At 39.2% G+C, this 17,953-nt stretch overlaps 1 protein-coding gene across 7 annotated transcripts in view; it reads left to right on the top strand.

Moving 5' to 3' along the window:
• Nucleotides 1-17,953, top strand: part of NTRK2 (neurotrophic receptor tyrosine kinase 2) — a 365,415-nt gene that overhangs the window by 189,447 nt on the left and 158,015 nt on the right. The window lies entirely within an intron of this gene.

Below are 17,953 nucleotides of genomic sequence, written 5' to 3'. Positions count from 1 at the left end.
CCCCAGGTGATTCTGATTCATGCTGGAGTTAGGGGATCGCTGGCCCAGGCCAGACCCCTGGAGAGGTTCTCCTTTTGGTAAGGGGATCATGAAGCTGGGTAAGTCAAGGCAGCCAGCTCTAGGCTCAGGCCTGGTAGCAGTTCCCTGGTCCTCCCTCCTCTGCTGATGCTTGGCTACCTCCTTTGGTCTGCTCTACAACATGCACAGCTTTCTAAAATGAAAATCATTCATTCGTGGTAGTTCAGGGCATAGGAATTGTGATTAAGAGTAGCTCAGGGGTTTAACAGGCATTCAAGGGATGTCATTTGATGTCATTCTAAGCATCAAATTCATTGTCTCCATGAAGCAATGGTTCCCTTTTCTAAACAATCAGCATGGAAATGGACCTTGGTAACTCAACCTACTTCTGAGTGGAAGATTGCCTATGTACTAACAATGTCCATGACACAGTGAAACCAATAAGCTAACAGCAGATGAGAGAAATCGTTGCTGATTTAATTTTTTTCAGAAATACTTCCTAAAGTTACCAAAACGGAAAAAATGCCTCAACCCTACTATTTGAAAAGGAAAGGGTCTGGAAGTTATTTGGTAAATGTTGTTACATAATCAACAAAATGCAGAATTGCCCAAACTGAGTAGGATTAAGCTCAAGACTTCTGTTAATCTGTGATTAGGAACTGCAGTTCCATCAAAAGTTTACTCAAAAAAGTCAAGTCCACTAACTCAGTTAATTTTCCTCAGAGATAATATGCTATCATAATGTAACTGATAGGAATTTTAATTGTATAATTTAGTATTCTCAATATAAGGAATTACTGGGATGTTATTTCATTCCTCCCCACAAATTCTTAAATTTCCTTTGGAAAGTCATCTTATGTGATTTGATCTGTACAAAATAATGTGAAAAGAGCTAATGGGACTTAAGGAGAGAAATGATTGAATCACCATGTTCCAATAAAAAGCGTTCAAATTGCATTTCACTGCATAATGAATTCTGCTTCAACTTACTTTGACATAAACAAGATTGGGTTAGAGAAGCCAGAAGTAAATCAAATAAATTAATAAAACTATGAGAACTACTTCAATTTTGTCCCTCAGACAGTGTCTGTTTATTTGTACAACGAAAACCTGAACTTACAAGTTAAAATCTTGGCATGGCAGTGGGTTGGAAGCAAAATTTAAAGAATTAGCAAATTCTAGGGCCTGATTAGGGTGCCTTCTAGTTCACACATTTCAATAGTCCTTTTAAAACTGAAACATGAAACCTAGAAGAGAGAGTTTCAACTTTCAACTAGACATTTTTTAAACAAGATCAGAGTTAGAGACATGCAAGCAATACCAGTGATTAGCTATTATTCCTATTTTCTTAATTATACACATTTACTGAACATGAGGAAATTTTTGCATTTTGTCTAGACGAGGGCTGTGTCTCCACCAACATAATCTATCATGGCGTTTGTGAGTTGTGCAAAATTGAATTTGCATTTCTGCCACCACTTATAGAGGGTTCATTATCTTGCAATGCAATCAGTGGGGAAAATGCAATTTTCAGTGTTTAATAAAACTGTAGTCTTCACATAATGCTTACGATGCTTGAGCAATTTGTTAGGCACTATTTATCACAGATACTTAACACTGAAAGTAATATATATATAATGCCAGTAGGTGATTTTTAAATATTTCCTTTATTAAACATGTATCAGTACAAACATGATATTTTGCATTCACAAGAATATGTATTTCTCAGAATTGATTTTTCTTCTAAAATGTTAAAAAAAAAAAAAGATAAGGCCACTAAGTTAAATGTACAGTGTATAAATTATGTCCTGGATGTGGCTGTAAGGCTTTGAAACTGATAATAAACTCAGTCTCCTTGTTTTCTACTTAGGCTAGGTTTATGGAAGAAGTATGCTAGTGACTGGTCCAACTCTTAAAGAACTTTTTTGAAGAATTGTTATCATATACATGCACAATTTCAGCAGCCGAAGGTATTTATATTAAGGGCACAGTTTGAATGTGAACTACCTCTGGTGTTCTTTGTGCTGCAATACATTGATTATGTGAAATGGACTTGTAGCAAAGTAGAAGGTATTCTCCTTTTTCTTCTTAACAATTTTTAGAAGCATCATGTCAAGCATGTATGAAAATCCTAAGCTGAAACAATTAACAGGTTTAGCTTGGGCAACGTCAAAAGAAAAAATGTCTGGACAAGCTAGTTCCTATGAGATTTATTTGTAGTCAGTATTCAAAATAATTTTTTCAGCAATCTTGAAGAATTCTGTGTTTTCTTGCCATAAAATTTCAGCCAACAGATGAATTTTCCAGAAAGAAGAGAACTTCAGCAAACTCAGAACACACTGTAAATGGAAAATGAGATTTTAACTCTTCAGATAAAAATTATGCTTTCATAGGTATATAAGACTGTTACTAATATCTTGAAGCTATGGACCCTATTAAACCAATTCTACACAAAGAAATTTCCACAGAGAGAAATTCATGGTTATGATACATTCTGAGGTTGAAGTTGTATCCTTATATTTTCCTTTTTATTTTTATTTTTTGAGAGTAGGGGAATATAAATTTTTCAAATAACCAATGTGATATAATCTGGTTTCTGGAATCCAAATAAATTTCACTTTTTGAACATTTGACCTGTTAGTTTTTAGTAGCAAGAGACTTCGTAACAGCCTGATGTTGACCTGACAGTGGATTGACAGTTTTCCCTTACTGGCACTTTAATCTGCCTAATAATAAGTTCTTTGCTTCTGTCATTCTCCAGGGAATGGCCTTCTAACCTTTTTTCTGTGCATTCTGGGCAAACTGACTAACGGTGGCAAGGGTAGTGTCAATGAAGTGGTCCACACAGCTAGAGAGACAATTTTCATTGCGAGAATCTAGGAGATTCCATGGCTTCTCCACAATTATCCCAACAAAACTCCATGAAGTGATGCACTTGTGCAGTGAACTGTATCTTCTGCTGTTCAGCCACCATAGGAGATGCAATTCCGCTTGACCTGCCCACCAAGCTCTGCCATTGTCTGCATATTTTTCTTCAATATTATTGTTATTATTATTATTTTAAAATTTTATTGAATTATTCATACATGAACACACATAAAAAATAAGTGTATAGTAAAGATGGTGAATTTATAAAATAAACATACATAACATCACACAGGGGTCTCATACATCACCCCTCTACCAACTCTTTGCATTGGTGTGAAACATTTGTTACAAACTGTGCAAGAGCATCATCAAAATATTACTACCAACTATATTCCTTATCTTACATTTGGTGTATTTTTCCCCCAAACATTTGTTACAGATTATGAGATAATATCATCAGACTATTACCACCAATCATGGTCCATAGCATACATTTTGCACACTTTTTCCATACACCTTCATTATCAACACAGTACAGCTTGGCATTGATGCAAGAATATTATAATATTGCTGTTAACCACAGTCTACAGGTCACACCAATTGTAGTTTTCCCATCACCCAGCAATAGTGATGTACATCTGCTCTAGCTCACAGAAGGACTCTCTTGCATTTGTACCCTTGATCACAATTCTCAACCTCCTCTGGGTTCACTGTGTTATTCACTCCCTAGACATTTACTTCCCCAGACTAATTTTTTCAGTCACAGTCCCATTGATAAACCAGTTGCTACTCACTATAATGTGTTAACTATCAACTCTATCCATCTCCACACTTTTACAGTCAAGTTTATTAAAACTTCTACATACATTAAGCATCCATAGTTCTTCTCAACCCTCCTCTTATCTCCTTTTAACCTGTACTCTAGATTTTAATTCCATGTGTTTATTATTTGCATTTAGTTCATATTAATGAGACCATGCAATATTTGTCCTTTTGTGTCTGGCTTACTTCGCTTAGTATAATGTATTCAAGACTCATCCATGTTATCATATATGTCCCAATTTCATTTCTTCTTATTGCAGCATAGTATTCCATCATACGTATATACCACATTTTGTTTATCCATTCATTGGTGGATGTACGTTTGGGTTGTTTTCATCTTTTTGCAATTGTGAACAATGCCGCTATAAACATTGGTGTGCATATGTCTGTTCGTGTCAAAGTTTTTAGTCCTTCTGGATGTGTTCCTAGTAGAGGAATTGCTGGATCATCTGGCAGTTCTGTATTTAACTTCCTGATGAACAACCAAACTGTCTTCCACAGAGGCTGCATCATTTTACACTCCCACCAACAGTGAAGGAGTGTTGCTATTTCTCCACATCCTCTCCAGCACTTACTGTTGTCTGTTTTTTTTAATAATGGCCATTCTATGTAGTGTTAGATGATATCTCATTGTTGTTTTACTTTGCATTTCCCTAATAGCTAGTGATATGGAACATTTTTTCCATTTGTATTTTATGGCCATTTATATTTCCCCTTTGGAAAAATGTCTATTTAAATCTTTTGCCCATTTTTAAATTGGATTGCTTGCTCTTTTATTGTTGAGTTGTATGACCTCTTCATATAGAATGGAAATCAAACCCTTATCAGAAAAGTGGTTTCCAAATATTTTCTCTCATCAACTGGGCTGCCTTTTCACCTTCCTGATGAAGTCCTTTGAATCACAGAAATGTTTAAGTTTGAGGAGGTCCCATTTATCCATGTTTTCTTTTATTGCTCGTGCTTTTAGTGTAAGGTGTAAGAATCCACCACCTATGGCCAGGTCTTGAGGATGTTTCCATACATTTTCTTCTAGGAGCTTTATTGTACTTCCTTTTATATTTAGGTCTTTGATCCATTTTGAGTTAATTTTTGTATAAGGTGTGAGGTAGGGGTTTTCTTTCTTTCTTTTGGCTATGGATATCCAGTTCTCCCAACCCATTTTTCGAATAAACTGTTCTGCCCCAACTGGGAGGACTTGACAGGCTTGTCAAAAATCACTTGGCTGTAGATGTGAGGGTCTGTTTCTGAACCATCAGTTCACTTCCATTGATCTATGTGTCTATCTTTATGCTAATACCATGCTGTTTTTACCACTGTAGCTAGGTAATATGATTTAAAGTCTGGAAGTGAGAGTCCTCCAACTTCACTTTTCCTTTTTAAGATGTTTCTGGCTATTCAGGGCCTCTTACCCTTCCAGATAAATTTGATAATTGTGTTTTTCATTTGCTTAAAAGACACTGGTGGAATTTTTATTGGGATTGCATTGAATCTGTATATCAATTTGGGTAGAATTGACTTCTTAATGATACTGAGTTTTCCAATCTATGAGCATGGAATGCTCTTCCAATTATTTAGGTCTTTTTAAATTTTCTTTTAGCAGTGCATTATAATTTTCTGAATACAAGTGCTTTGCATCCTTGGTTAAGTTTATTCCTAAATATTTGATTCTTTTAATTGCTATTGTAAATGGAATTTTTTTCCTGACTTCCTCCTCAGATTGTGCATTATTAGTGTGTAGAAACACCAGTGATTTTTGCATATTAATCTTGTATCCTGACACTACTAAAATCATTTATTGCTCTAGCAGCTTTGTTGTAGATTTTTTGGGATTTTCTAGATATACAATCATATCATCTGTGAATAGTGAAAGTTTTAATTCTTCCTTTCCAATTTGGATGTTTTTTATTTCTTTTTCTTGCCTGATTGCTCTAGCTAGAACCTCTAGCACTATATTGAACAACAGTGGTGACAGTGGGCATCCTTGTCTTGTCTCTGATCTCAATGGGAAAGGTTTTAGTTTTTTTACCATTGAGTACAATGTTAGCTGTGGGTTTTTCATATATGGTCTTTATCATGTTGAGAAAATTTCCTTCAATTCTTATTTTTTGTAGTATTTTTATTAAGAAAGGATGCTGTATTTTGTCAAATGCCTTTTCTGCATCAATTGATAAGATCATGTGACTTTTCTTCTTTGATTTATTAATGTGGTATATTATGCTGATTGATTTTCTTGTGTTGAACCAGCCTTGCATGCCTGGTATAAAACCCACTTGATCATGATGGATAATTCTTTTAATGTGTTGTTGGGTTCGATTAGCAAGTATTTTATTGAGGATTTTTGTATCTGTATTCATTAGAGAAATGGATCTGTAATTTTCAATTTTTGTAATATCTTTACCTGGCTTTGCTATTAGGGTGATACTGGCTTTATAGAATGTGTTGGCTAGTGAGCCTTCTTATTGAATTTTTTGGAAGAGCTTGAGTAAGATTGGTATTAAATCTTCTTTGAATGCTTGGTAGAAATCACCTGTGAAACCATCTGGTCCTGGGCTTTTCATTTTTCGGAGCTGTTTGATGACTGTTTCAATCTCTTTACTTGTGACTGGTTTGTTGATGTCTTCTATTTCTTCTAGTGTCAGTATAGGTTGTTTGTACCTTCCAAGGAATTTTTCCACTTCAACTACATTGTCCAATTTTTTGTATAAAGTTGCTCATAGTATCCTCTTATGATCTCCTTTATTTCTATGGGGTCAGTAGTAAGGTTCCCCTTTTCATTTTTTATTTCATTTATTTGCATCTTCTCTCTTTTTTTCTTAGTCTAGCTAAGGGTTTGTTGATTTTGTTAATCTTCTTGAAGAACCAACTTTTGGTTTTGTTAATTTTCTTTTTTCTTTTTTTGTTCTCAGTGTCCTTTATTTCTGCTCTGATCTTTGTTACTTCATTCTACTTGCTTTAGGATTAGCTTGCTGTTCTTTCTCTAGTTCCTCCATCTGTGTAGTGAGGTCAATGATTTTAGCTCTTTCTTCTTTTTTAATGTAAGCATTGAGGACTATAAATTTTCCTCTCAACGCTGCCTTCACAGCATCTCCTAGGTTCTGATATGATGTATTCTCATTGTCAATTGTCTTGAGATATTGAGTGATTTCTCTTGAAATTTCTTCTTTGACCCACTGATTATGTAAGAGTTGTGTTGTTTAATCTCCATATATATGTGAATTTTCCCTTTATTTGGTGCTTGTTGATTTCCAGCTTTACTCCATTGTGATCAGAGAAAGTGCTTTGTATAATTTCGATTTTGTTGAGTTTATTGAGATCTGCTTTGTGTTCCAACATATGGTTTATCCTGGAGAAAGATCCATGAGCACTTGAAAAGAATGTAAATCCTGCTGTTTTGGGGTGCAGTTTTCTGTATGTCTATCAGGTTTAGTCCATTTATCATATTATTCAAGCTCTCTGTTTCTTTATTGATCTTCTGCCCAGATGTTCTATCCAATGCTGAGAGTGGTGTTGAAGTCCCCCAACTATTATTGTAGAGGTGTCTGTTTCTCTCTTCAGTTTTGCCAGTGTTTGCCCCATATATCTTGGGGCATCCTGGTTAGGTGCATATATATTTATGATTGTTATTTCTTCCTGGTGAATCATCCCTTTTATTAATATGAAATGTCCTTTCTTGTGTCTAATAACAGTTTTGCTTTTAAAGTCTGTATCATCTGATATAAGTATAGCTACCCCAGCTTTTGTTTTGGTTACTTCATGCGTGGAATATCTTTTTCCAACATTTCACTTCCAATTTATTGGTATCCTTGGGTCTAAAGTGAGTATCTTGTAGACAACATATAGATAGCTTATATTTTCTTATCCATTCTGCCAGTCTGTGTCTTTTGATTGGGGAGTTTAAGCCATTAACATTCAGTGTTATTACTGTAAAAGCAGTTCTTATTTCACTAATTTTGATCTTTGTGTTTTGTCTGTCATTTTATTTTTGACACTTTTAGTTACTGTTACTGATACAGTTGTCATTTCTAGACTCTCTTCCAGGCCTCTCTCTCCTGTCTTTTCTTTTCAGGGTGTGATACTCCCTTTAGTATTTCTTGGAAAGCTGGTATTTTTGTTATAAACTCTCTCATCTCAGTTTCTGTTTATCTATAAATATTCTAATCTCACCCTCATTTTTAAAACATAATCTTGCTGGGTATAAAATCCTTGGCTGGCAGTTTTTCTCCTGCAGTATCTTAACTATATTATACCACTACCTTCTTGTCTCCATGGTTTTTTATGAGAAATTGGCACGTAATCTTATTGTGTATCCCTTATAAGTTATGCATTGCTTTTCCCTTGCTGCTTTCAAAATTCTCTCTTTGTCTCTGGCATTTGACATTCTGATTAGTATGTGTCTCAGAGTTGGTCTATTTGGATTTATTCAGATGGGAGTACATTGTGCTTCTTGGACATGGATATCTATGTCCTTCAATAGGGTTGGGAAATTTTCCACCATTATTCCTTCAAATATACTTTCTGCCCCTTTTCCCTTCACTTCTCCTTCTGGGGCACCCATGACACATATGTTTGCATGTCTCTTGCTGTCATTTAGTTCCCTGAGACTATGTTCAATTTTTTCCATTCTTTCTTTTTCTGTTTTTTTGTTTGTTCACTTTTGGAGGCCATGTCTTCAAGCTCACCAATCCTTTCTTCTGCTACCTCAAATCTGCTGTTATATGCCTCCACTGTATTTTAAAATTTCATTTATTGCACCTTTCATTCCCTTAAGGTCTGCTATTTTTCTATGTAATTCTTCTTTGTGCTCATCTAATGTCTTCTTAATAGCCTTAATCTCTTTAGCCATCTCATTGAATTTATTAAGGAGATTTGTTTGAACATCTAAGATTAGTTGTCTCAGCTCCTTTATGTCATCTGCAGGCTTATCTTGTTCCTTTAATTGTGCCATCTCTTCCTGTTTCTTGGTATGGATTGTAATTTTTCGTTGGTGTTTCTGCCTCTGGCTTGCTAGAAATATTTATTCTAGGTGCAGTTTCTCCCTTTACTTTAGGGATTTCTTGTCTTTTCTCCCTTGCTGGTTGTGTAGTAGGAGCCAAGGATGTAGTTGGTGCTATAAGCTATGGAGGCTGAAGCTGCCCACATTGCCCCAGGAAGTGATGAACTTTCTCTCATCTTTCTCCTTTGTTAGGGGTAGGGACAGAGCTGTAGCAGTGTATATTAATCCCAGTTGGGCACAAGACTGTCTATAGTCTCCTGGAGATACTGATGAAAGTTCACACTCCTTCCTCCCCTACCTTAGGCAGGGATGGAGCTATAGTTTTGGTCCACAATCTATGCTGTGTGGGTCCAAAATGACCACAGTTGCTCAGGTAAACTGATGTATCACCAGACCCTCTCCCTGCTGGGAGTGGGAGTGGACCCTCTGGAGTTCCCAACAATCTTATCTCTGTGGGTCAAATATGCCTGCAGTTGCCCTGAGAGGCTTAGGGAGTACAGTCCCTTCTGCCCTTTAGGGGGTGAGAAGAGAACCACAAATGCTCAACAGTTCAGTCCTGGAGGCTGAAAGTTCCCACCATTGCCTGGAGAGCCTGAGGAAGCACCAGCTTCCTCCTATATTTTGGGTGGTAGGGGTGGTTCTATGGGTGCTCAACAGTTCAGTTCCTTTAAGCTGAGAATACCTGCCATTGCCTGGAGAGGTTGAGGAAACACCAGCCTCCTTCTGTCCTCTTAAGTCATGGGGTTGGATCCACAGGCACCTGACAGTTCAGTCCCTGTTGGCTGAAAGTACCCACCATTGTCCAGAGAGGGTGTGGAGACCCCAAAACCATCCTCTCCTAATGAAGTAGGGGTGGATTCATAGGCATCCAATAGTCCAGTTCATGCAGGCTGAAGGTCTGCTGTTGCCCAAAAAGGCTGTGGAAAGACCAGCCCCCTTCTTTCCTATTGGGAGGGTGAGGGTGCACTCACAAGTACCCACCAGACCAGGCTGTGTGGACCAAAAGCACCTACAGTTACCCAAAGAGGCTAGGCAGACACAGTCCATCTATTGTCCCATTGGGGATGGAGGTGGAGCCACAGGTGCATAACAGTCAGATTTGTGCAGCCCAATACCGTCGCCCTGAGAGGCCGAGGCAACACCAGCCCCCTCCTGTTATGTGGAGGGACAGAGGTGGAGATTGGCTCAAAGGCACTCAACAGATCTTTGTGGGCTGAAAACTCCTGCCATTGCCTGGAGAGGCTGCAGATACCCAACTCGTCTCCTATTGGCTTGGTGTGCAGGGATGCAGCCCCAGTTGTCCAACTATTCGGCCTCTGCTAGCAGAGAGCACTTGCAAATGCCTGGAGAACCTGGTGCAGATCCCTCCAGCTACCTCTCTGCTGGAGGTGGGGCTGGAGCCTAGGCTAGGGCTGCAGTCTGATCTTGGTGGACGCAAGCCCGCCCCTCACTTCAGTGGATTTCAGTCAGCCAGGCTTCCCCTCATGCTGGGGGGTAGAGTAAAAATGGCAGCTACTGGACTTTCTCACTTGAACACCTTCAGATCCCAGCTGTCTCTAAAATTATACTTTAGCCAGCCGAGTCCACTAATTAGTAGCTGAGGTCAGTGGATATCTGTCTCTTTCTCCACCATTTATGGGAAATGGAGCTTCCAAATCCTGCCACAGAATAGCTCGTGAGGTGGCTTGCACCCCTGAAGTAGGATGGGCACCAGCCTCTGCAACATGGTTTGCAGCTTCCCAGAGAGGTGGTACGGGTCCCCCCGCTTCCTCCCTGCTGGAGATGAGACTGGGGTTTAGGCTAGACCTGCAATCCAAGCCTGGGTGGAAAGAAGCTGGTCCTTACAGGCACTCTGATTTTCCGTCAGTGCTGCTTCCCCTCGTGCCTGGGGTGGAGTCAGAATGGTGGCCACCAGCTTCCATTTGACCTGGACAGGTTCAAAGTTTAGTTGTTCCTAGGATTCTACATCAGCCCGTTGAATCCACTAATCAGTAGCTAAAGTTGGACCATACTGTGTTTTCCTCCCGTTTTTATTGGGGGAAATGGAACTTCCAACTCCAGCCACGGAATAGCTCCCCAGGCGGCTTACACACCACAGGCACTGACCTGCATGGCATGAAGTGCTTTACTCATGATTCCTCTGTGCAGATGGGTAGTCTCCTCTTTCCACACTTTCAAGGGTTGCAGAATACTCCTCTGGTTTCCTGGGTCCTCCAAAAGGTGCTTTAGGTAGCTCTGGGTGGCCACCAACTTCTGTTTCATGAGCTGACTCCACGAGCTCCTTATTCTGCCTCCATCCTGGCTCCATCCCCATTATTATTATTTTTCAAATATTCATTCATTTATTTCTCCCCCCTGCCCTACCCTTTTGTTTGTGCTCACTGTCTGCTTTCTGTGTCTGTTCAATGTGTGCTCTTTGTGTCTGCTCTTCAGGAGGCACCAGGAACTGAACTGAATCATGAGGGAGGGAGGCACCCTATCGCTTGAGCCACATCCATTCCCTGCTTGTTGTGTCTCTCATTGTGTCTCCTCTTTGTGTCTCCTTGTTGTATCAGCTCATTGCACCAGCCCATCATGTTAGCTCACTGTATTTTTGTCTTCTTTAGGAGGTACTGGGAATCAAACCTGGGCCCTCCCAAATGGGAGGCAGATGCCCAACTGCTTGGTCCACATCCACTCCCCCACATTTTCCTTTAAAAGCAAAATTTCATTTGGGATCATGGACTGATGGGAAGTTGTTCCAAAACTTACGGAGCTTTTGGTCACTATTCCTTCATGCCCAACATTTGGTGGTTTGGAGAAATGTAATTGCTACCCAGGCACTGCTGAGGTTCTCATCCAGCCTTAATTTTTACATCTGTCTTAGTTTCCCAACTGCTAAATCAAATACCATACAGTTGGTTGCCTTAAACAACTAAAAGTTTTGGCTTGTGGTTTTGAAGGTAGGAGAGGTCTAAAATCGAGGTATCAACAAGGTTAAGCTTTGTCCTCAAAGACTGTGGCATTCCAGGACTGGCTGCTGCTGATCCTTCGAGCTACTTGGCTTTTCTGTCACATGACAATGGCCTCTCCTCACTCTCCTGGGTTCCACTGACTTCTGCTGCCTGGCTGTTTGCCATGGCACTTTCTCTGTGGTCTTTTCCTTCTTTATAAGGCCTCCGGTAGTAGGATTCAGTCCCATCCTGATTCAGTTGACTACACCTTAACTAAAAATAATACCTTCAAAAGGCCCTATTTATAGTGGATTAAGATTAAGAACATGTTTTGTCTGGGGTACATAACGCAATCTACCACATCATCCAAATGTATTGCTACTGCCATTCTCTGGAGCTCCTGCTCCATGGTAGTGCTTCCGACTATTTCAGACCAGCCTCTTAGTAATATGTGCCAATTCTATTTTTTGTTGTTGTTGTTCTTTCAAGCAGTGGTATCTGAAGCTTGTCACTAGAGTTTGTATACTAAATGCCTTTTCCTGAATGTGTTTAGTGAGAAGATCTTACCTTTATCTCAACACTCTCCTTGTCCTGAACTTTCTCACCAGTTTGAAACTGGTTCTCACTTTTAGATTTTGCTTAGCTTGTGTTTTTTGGGCTACCGAGTATTTTTCACTGGGTAAGATGTAAAGGAGACTGAGCAAGGCAGGAAACAGATGTCTTTTGGGCGGTGTGTGTCTCAGAGTTGAAATTTGAAATCTCTGTATGAACAGAACAGTGAATGGGTGTAATTAGTCAGGCTGATGAAGGAGTAAAACCTGGTAAGCAATTTTTCTTGACTGGCTTAATGAAAAGCATTAGCTATCAGTTTCTTTCTGAAGTAGCTGAGGGTAAAACAAGTGTGGGCTTTGAACAAAAGATAAAGATTCAGCGTGGGCTTGGACTCTGTTCCTGAGAATAAGTTTTGCTTAGGCGGAATGCATGTAGTTCATTAAAAACATCAATGATTTGTGGCAGTTGTTCATGCATTTTATTTCAGGAAAATTCATAATATTTCAAGAAATAAATGTAAGGGGTTCTTGCAACAGCCAAAACCACCATTTCATAATCTACTCTGAGTGGATTGTTCAGCTTCTTCCACAACTCATCCCCTAAAGCCAAGTGCTTCCTCTAGGTCAGCTTTGAGGGCCAAGAAGTTTTTAGAGATTGACTTTGGTTTATTTTCTATCATCCCACATCCTCCCCTGGTGGTATGAATCTGACAAAACCACTACTTTAGGCCTTGAGACTTCTTCACCTCCAAGTGACTAGCAAGAAATTAAGCACTCCCTGGAAGGGAGCATTCCCTGCTGCCCAAGGAATTTAAAAATGATGTTCTGGCATCATTTATGGCAGCGAGTAAAGGCTGCTTTAAAGGAGGATTTCCTTGGAGCCAAATGATGTGAAGTTCAAAAAAAGAAAAACAATTTAAGTGCCAAAAACGAAAATGGCAGCCTCATTCATGCTTTTCTATAAGCTGAACTAAGCATTCTTCACACAGAATACCAAACAGATCACCAGTAAGCTTGTGTCTGGAGTTAAGGTTCTCGCCATCACCAATAGTCACTGCCTCCTGGGACTTCAGGTAACAATCTTCAGCAGTAACTTACATTGGTTCTTGATTATGTTTTGTAATATAGATTTCAGCTTTCTGACTTTGACCTCAATGAAAATTTCTCTTATACTAGGAATAGACAGAATGCTTGGGGCTGTTTCTTTCCCTTGAGGGAAAGATTATTTGTGTGATGTATGGTTGCAAATTGTTTTCTTGATGATATGGGGACAAAAGGAGTGCGCCTTCTTGTTTTGTGTTCTGTTTGCCTAAGATTCAAATAAATTTTACAAGAAATAACAAACTCCTTATTGTAAGGTACATGACTTCTTGACAGACCACAGAGTTGAACAGAAGACAAAACAAATCCAGCCTCATTGGTTTCTGAGAAGTTAATGCCGACAAATTCAGCCAGGACAAAGAAAGCAGAAGAAAATGTTATTCTTGAGTTCAGATGTTAGAGATGAGCTTTGACAGGACTTATCCAGTTCTGGGAAGGAAAGAGGAAAGGAAACCTTTTTTGAGCCTTGCCATGTGCTGAGTGTTTTCACATACCTTCTCTTGGGAAATCTTCACACCTAACCAGACAATTTCTTAAGGATGAGGAAAGGGAGACTTGGAGAGTTAAAGTAATTGGCTCACAGACAAGGCAGAATGTGGCTAGGGTAAGTCTCAAAACCAGGTTCACCAGCCTTCAAGACACCTAAGGGCTTCTGTCTCTACCACTTGTAAGCAGACATCCAGACACAGATGCACTCCTTAGCGTCGTCCACATGCTATGAAGTTAACCTGACTCCAGACACCTACTTCAACCCAGAAAAGCAGTAGGGTTGAGTCCATTATCTGGATAAATCATGGGTTATGGAATCAGCTCTGATTTACAAATTTCTGAGAATCTTCAACCTTCATCTGTTGGCTCATTGCCTCATCTGTAAACTTCCCCCTTCATTATTACTGACAGCAATGACTTTTTAAAGTGGCTTTGAGAAAACATCTTTCCTAAAGAATTTCTAAAATACCCTAGATGCTTTAAGTAGGAACTGAAAATGTTTTTGTGTTTTTAACTTGGATAGAACTTTAATTTATCATTGGTGGCATAGTTTAAGGATATAATTTTTTCAGTGGTTCTTTTAGTTAGGGAAAACTTGTCATTACAACACTGTTGTCATTACTAATGCAGAAAAGTAGAATCATACAGACCAGAGTTTTAATTCTGGCTTCACAACTTTTACTTCTGTGTGGCTTTGAACGAGTTGCATAACCTCAATAAGCCTAGTTCCCACTCTGGAAAATGATAAGCTGCACTGCAAAAAATACAAAGAGTGCTATTTGGAGACACTAAGAGTCAGCTGTCATGCAAAACACTCTGTCTACATTATCATGGTATATTGTAAAATGAGCATAAACGTGCCCTACTGCTCTAGTTTTTCTGCAGCTTTGTGATTAGAATGCTCTACATAAAGCATCTAGTATAATGCCTGGCATGTTGTTGTTAGTGAATGTCAGTCCTGTTTTCCTCTCTCCCCCTTTCCTTCTCCCCTCTCCTTCGGTCACATGAGGTCACCAATCACTCAGGACCTCTTGTGAAATTATTCAATGGAAAGTGGTGATGCAGGGGATTAGTGGGTCCAGGGATGTGACTGATGAGTGCTGATGACTGATGACATATGGGACCCATACCATGCTCATGTGACAGGTACTGAGCCAGGCTAGTACCTACCCATCACTCTATATTCAGGGATTCCTGAGGGTCTTGCTATGGTGGAGCCATGTGATGAATTGCTGGAGGGAGGATCCATTTCTTAGCTTTGGGGTGTTGTCCTTCCTAGAGCAGATGTAGATGATACTGATTTTTTTCTCACCCTCTAGGATCAGTTACATCTGACCATATGGGTAGAGTCTCTTCATTAGAAGAGCAGACTTTGAGAGAAAAATAATTAAAGGTTCTGGAAGAAAAGAGTCAGATAGAAGTGATGTTCTTACTTGCATCATGTCTTAAAATAATACAAGTAACAATCACCTGGATATGAATAGGCATGATTAAAAAATACTTAACTCTAGGCATCTGACAAAGATTTAGTACATGAAGTTCCTCTTGATCATATAACAACTAGGAATCTGGGTGATTATTTTTGTGAATTATATCCAAAGGATGTGCTTCCATCTTAGTTTGCCAGGCTGCTATGACAAATAGAATGGATTGGCTTAAACAACAAGAATTTATTGGCTTATGGTTTTGAGGTTTAAAAAAGCCCAAAATCAAGCTAGCAGCAAGGCTTTCTTTCTCTTGGCGTCTGTAGCATTCTGGTGCTAGCTGCCAGCCATCCTTGAGGTTGCTTGGCTTGTATCTCTGCCTCCTGTCACACTGGTGATGTCCTCTCCATTCCGACTTCTCTGACTTCTGGTTCTTTTTATAAGGCCTCCATTAAGGTTGGGCCATACCTTAACTAAAAAGAACATCTTCAAAAATAGTCTTATTTACAGTGAGTTCACACACACAGGGACATGGGTGAAGATTAAGATCATGTGTTTTGTGGCATACATAATTCAGCTGACCACAGCTTCTCAATCATTTTGGCTGAAGTGCCCTAATACCAGAGAGAGGCCTGAGGGTATAACTCTAAGATGCCTTCTTCATTTGTAAAATATCTTTAAAATCACAGATTTTATTTTAGATACACGTTTTGCTCCTACATTTCTGTGTAACAAACCACCCCAAAACTTAGTGGCTTAAAACAAGAACAATTTATTACTTCTCACATTTATGTGGGTTATCCAGGCAGATATCCACTTTGTATGATGCCAGTTTGGACACTAGGAAGGTCAAAATGGAAGGTAATTAGCGCTTACTTGCTGGGAGTTCAACTGGGATTGTCAGTGGAGGGCTTCAGTTCTCCTCCAGGTGGACCTCTCCATGTGACTGCGTGTCCTTCTAACCTCATAGAAGACATCATGGAAGGCTCAACTTATGACAGAAAGCACAACAGTGAAGTCTGCCAGTCCTCTTAAGACTTGGGGTCTGGAACCGACACAGTCTTACTTCCACTGCTTTCTATTGACTAAATCAGTTCTTAGGGCCTGCCTTGATTCAAAGGGAGGAGATTACATAAGGGCATGAAAACAGGGAGGCGTGGTTTATTGGAGGTCACCAAAGTGACAGTCTACCACAACCTGGGAATTTTGCACACTATTCCAGAATACATCTGCTTTGTTTTAGTATAAAGTTATAATCCCCAATGATAGGTAGGTGAAATTAACTCTCAGATAAGTCATGGCAACATTCATTTCATGGTTTAATTTAACTTTGCATACTACCATGGACACTGGAATGTGTTCCAGGTTTTTCTTTTCTTTCTTCTCAGCTCTTCAATTGAGTCTTGAGACCCAGTTGGGCTGATTTGGGAGGAAATGGGATACAGCCAAGATGAGTTAGTTCCTGTGTTTATCTCACTTAATATGCATCTATTACTAAATCCAAAAGCCAGAAATAAATGATTCTTATTGATAACCATGTCTATTCTTTCATCCTTGAGAATTATAAAGTAGAACCTACAAAAATAAAGAAAGGACTCTGTTTTATTAAGATGTCCAGGGATGTAACTTAACTTCTTTGCTGCCCCTCCCCCCCAAAAAAAGCAATAAGCATTTTTTATAAACATGTGTCACATTAAAAATATTTTTAAAGAGGTAAAGTTAAGCCAGTATAATAGCAAGATGGATATAGGCTAGTAGAGCTATAGGGTATGGTTTTAGTAACCCAGTCTGATTCATTTCCCTGATGGTAGAGTTTTTCACCACACAGTATCAAGGATACTTTGAAATACTGCAGTATCCGGAAAACAAATCATATATCTAAATGTATCTGCCCTTGTTTCAGGTCAAAGTCTGCAAATTATCCAAAGGACATTTTTCTTGCTTAAGTTATCTGAGCTCTGCTGCCAAGCAGAATTGTATGTTGCGGTTTTGTAGAACTCAGAGAGGAAGGTCTCAGCAGTACAACTCACATGGGGCAAAGTGTTGAAAGAGTTGTGTGCACTGTCATGGTTAGCGTTAGGTTGGCGCTAAGTCTGCCTCTCACGTCTCAGATTTTCTGTGTGAGAGACTCCATCTGGTGTGTCCCCAAAGCCAATGTCACCAACTCTGAAACCTTACTTCTAAAAGGTAGAATTGAGTTTCTTCCTCTAACACCCAATATTTTGTTAAGGAAAAGTTTCAGACATAGAGAAGAGTTAAGCATTTCAAAGGAAACTACATACTTCACCCCCAAATACTTAAACAGACATAAGCTAGAGTTCAGTGTTCTTATCTTCCTTCCCTTCCCTTATCTGCGGTTTCCTCCCTCCCTCCCTACCTTTTTTCCCTCCCCTCTCTCCTTCCCTCCCTTCTCTTTTCTTTCTCTTCCATTTTTTAAAATTTAGGGTTAACATTCAGCAAGACTTACCCTAAATTTAAATGTACTATTCCATGAACTGTAACAAATGCATAATCCTGGGTAACCCAAAGTTGAGCTCCAGACCATACTGCCACTGTGTAGAGTGTCCTTGTGTGAATTTCCAGTCCATCCCCTCCACCAGAAACAATCACTGTTCTAATTTTTTTTTTAATGGGCACTTTGCCTGTTCTAGAACTTCATATGATCAGAACCATACAATATGTACTCTTTGGGTGAGACCTGGCTTCTTATGTAAATAAATTTTAAAAGTCCTAAGTCTTTAAAGTGTATGTCTG

Source organism: Dasypus novemcinctus, chromosome 8 (genome assembly GCF_030445035.2).
Source record: "Dasypus novemcinctus isolate mDasNov1 chromosome 8, mDasNov1.1.hap2, whole genome shotgun sequence".
Taxonomy (NCBI): Eukaryota; Metazoa; Chordata; class Mammalia; order Cingulata; family Dasypodidae; genus Dasypus; species Dasypus novemcinctus.
This window is presented reverse-complemented; position numbering and strand designations above follow the sequence as displayed.